Source organism: Phoenix dactylifera, unplaced genomic scaffold (genome assembly GCF_009389715.1).
Source record: "Phoenix dactylifera cultivar Barhee BC4 unplaced genomic scaffold, palm_55x_up_171113_PBpolish2nd_filt_p 000247F, whole genome shotgun sequence".
In the NCBI taxonomy this organism is placed as follows: Eukaryota; Viridiplantae; Streptophyta; class Magnoliopsida; order Arecales; family Arecaceae; genus Phoenix; species Phoenix dactylifera.
The window spans coordinates 633,254-636,975 of NW_024067742.1; the positions used below are offsets into that span (position 1 = coordinate 633,254).

The 3,722-nt window shown below is 41.4% G+C and overlaps 1 non-coding gene across 1 annotated transcript; it reads right to left on the reverse strand.

Annotated features, from left to right (window-relative positions):
* Window positions 1–634: 634 nt before the first annotated feature.
* Window positions 635–743, reverse strand: LOC120105278. The gene has a single exon (XR_005507675.1). It is a non-coding gene; the product is annotated as a small nucleolar RNA R71 (small nucleolar RNA).
* Between the last annotated feature and the right edge of the window lie 2,979 nt (window positions 744–3,722).

Below are 3,722 nucleotides of genomic sequence, written 5' to 3' on the forward strand. Positions count from 1 at the left end.
CCTTTCTCATTCCTCCTTCTTTACTTTAGTGCATATATTCGTGTGTTTTATTTTTAATTAGTCAAAAGTTTTTAAAACACCCAATTCACCCCCCTCTTGGGTGACCATCTCTGGGCAACAAGAACATTGATAAGTGCTATGGAAAGATAACTAAATTATAAATTATTAAACACTTATCAACACACCCCTGAAATTCCTTCGCAGCATCTCACACCTTGTGAGATGGCTGATTTAAATGAAGATGCGGGGAGTCACCACGATCGAGAACGTGAACCCCATGTTATGACCCTAAGACAATACCTACAAGCGGCTAGGACTAGTCAGCCTTCATGCATAATTTTTTTTGATAATGTAGGACATTTTGACATCAAACCAAGGGTAATACAATTGCTGCCCAAGTTTCACGGGTTAGAGTCCGAGAGTCCATATCTTCATTTAAAGGATTTTGAAGAACTGAGCATTACATTTAGAGTGCCAAACGTCTCCGAAGATGTCCTCAAGCTGACATTGTTCCCTTTCTCTCTAAAGGATAAGGCCAAAACATGGCTAAACTCTTTGCGACCTAGATCAATAAGAACTTGGCAAGATATGCAGACAGAATTTTTAAAGAAGTTCTTTTCCACACAAAGGACCAACTTTTTGAAAAGACATATCAGCAATTTCCAACAAAAAGATAATGAAATATTTTATGAATGTTGGAAAAGATTTAAAGACCTTCTTCTCTCATGCCCTCATCACGGGTTCGAAACTTGGAGAACCATTAGCTTCTTTTATGAAGGTTTTGAAGGAAACATTTCCCGAGTTGTCCGATAAAATCGAACGCCAGGCATGAAAAATCAGTTTTAAAATTTTTTTATTTTATTTATAACAATTATAAATATTAAATTTAACTTTTATGTAAAATTACCTCAAGCCCGTAGCGGAAGTTGGTCGAGGTAATTTGGATCTGGATCTAGATCCCTGAAGGTAGCTCTGCAAGGCCTGGATCTGCAAGCCCTCTACTTCGCACGCACGTCAAGCTTCCTATTTCTTTCTTTCTTCTCTTTCTTTCTTTCTTCGGTTTCTTTCTCCCGTTTGTTCACAGCACGCCTAGGCCGAAGAGACACCCGTCTCTTGATCCTGATCACAGAGGAATGGAAGGGAGGAGAGGACGCCGGACCTGGGCCGAACTCCAAACCACCAGAGAGAGAGAGGAACTCCTTCCTCACTCTTCTTCTTCTTCACAGAATCAACCTATCTCTCTGTCTCACGTTTTCTTCCCAAGAAAATTTTCTCTCTCACTCCATTCGAGAGGAAACGGTGGCCTACAAATAGGCCAACGCTGAGAGGAGTTAAGAGGCGTAAATGGTCTAGCGTTATTGAATTCATTCATTATCAAATATGAATGAATTTGATAACGATTGTTTCAAAAACAACCGTGTAATAAAACAGTGATTAATGTCAATTATTGCTGGATTTCAAAACTCAAACTGGACTGGAATGTTGGCGGTTCAAAACCGCACATTCCGGTCCAGTCGGCCGTCTGGCCGGAGGCCGGTTGGCCGCGCAATCGACGGTCGGAAGGGTTGCGGACGCGTGGTTGGCCGCGCAATCGACGGTCGGAAGGGTTGCGGACGCGTGAAACAGAGAAGCTCTGTTTCATGCGTCCCAGGTGAGTCGCGGCTCACAAAAAAGGTGCTAAGGGTCCATGTGAAGGGAGTGGTCCACGGGTCCATGGGATTTATTCACGGTCAGCAACCACTCTAAATGGGAAAAGTCAACTTGTGATACAAATGGGTTAGCCCATTTGATCATAAGTTAGTCAATTTGGTTCTAAACCAAATTTGCAGCCCATTTGAATGAATTTTTGATCCGAAAAAATTCCACATGAGTCTGACTCATAGGAGATTCAATTGGGTCTAGTTTCGGCTCGATCCAAGTCCGACTTAGATCAGAACAAATATGAAATTAAATCCCAATTAAATCATGATCGAGCCCAATTACACTAATTTAGACCCAATCAAATCCAATCTCAACAATTGAGTCCTGATCAAGTTCAATTATATTAATTAAAACTTGATTGACCCGAAATACAGACTTAATTAGTTGTTCATCTATGAAATTTAGCATGTACCTCATGTTCAGCACTAGCTGAACATAGACAGAGCCAAATTCCAAATGACCCATAATTTAATTCTTAATTAAATTGGGTCAAGACCTTCCTACTTAGCTTGACTAATGTGCGTGACTCCGATAGGTTCGAACACTAAGCCGGTAGTACATGGACTACTCCATGCACTAATCGAGGTGACCATCTAGCAATGATACCCGACGTCCGGATAGGTCAAATATGCAAAGCAACATTCAAGAACCTAGACGTATGGTTGTTGCATAATTCATCCCTATGACCTTCGATGCTCAAGATGACCTCAGAGTGGACTGTCGAACTCTGGGTCCGGTCATTCATAGTGTATTTCAATTAATCAAATCAAGTGACTTATCACTTGGTTTACCCTGGCCAAGGTTTTACTGAATTGAAATACAGTGAGACATCAACTCCTAAAATCTGAAGCGGTCAATCCCATCTTGACTCATACACAAACTTCGCGAGTACTTGACTGCACCCTGCATCCTTCCGATCCCTGAATTAGAAATTCAGGTCATCCAGTGCCTAAGTACAGTGAGTTGCTTGCAAGTCATCGTGACAGTCTCAGGTCTAAGGGGTACTTATGCCCATACGTTTTACGAGCTAACTCCCGACAGTGGAGTGCTACGCAGGTGAGTCACTATTCAGTGACGATGTACTCCTACATCTCACCTGTATGCCATACAGTGTCTCCACACTCCTTGGTTTAAGAGGACAACCAACTAAATGGCACACAACGACCTATACTTGACATAGCTATCGTCCAATTGACAGCTCGTCATTTGGTCGCGAACTGGTTTAAGGACTAAATGATAAAACCTCTTTTATCCACTAAATTAGTCCTAAGGACTTCATCACAATACACAGGAGTTCAATTTGAAGATGCAACACTTGTGATGAATAGAAAATTGCCAGAATAAATTTTTATTCATTTTAATAAAACATATACATAATTCAATTTCTTACAACTAATAAATTGGCTTTGGGACACAATTCCCAACAACTCCCACTTGGACTAAAACCAATTTGTACAGTATCTTATACCCATCTTCGATTTGTGATAATCGAACTCCTTTACAGAAAGGGCTTTAGTGAATGGGTCAGCTAGGTTCTCCTTTCCATCGATCTTCTGAAGATTGACGTCACCTCGTTCCACGATCTCTCGTACAAGGTGGTAGCGACGTAGAATGTGCTTGGTCCTGTGGTGAGACTTTGGCTCCTTTGCTTGTGCAATGGCTCCAGTATTGTCACAATACAAAAGAACTGGACCGTTGATTGAGGGAGCAACACCAAGTTGATTTACAAACTTCTTGATCCAAACAGCTTCCTTTGCCGCATCTGATGCAGCAACATACTCTGCTTCGCATACAGAATCGGCTACTGAATGCTGCTTGGAACTTTTTCAGCAGACTGCTCCTCCATTCAGGGTAAACACAAATCCAGACATACTCTTACTGTCATCATGGTCTGACTGAAAACTAGAGTCTGTAAACCCCACAAGTTTTAAGTCAGATTCTCCATAGATTAACCATTGGTCCTTAGTATTTCTTAAATACTTAAGGATGGTTTTCACCACCTTCCAATGGTTCTCACCCGG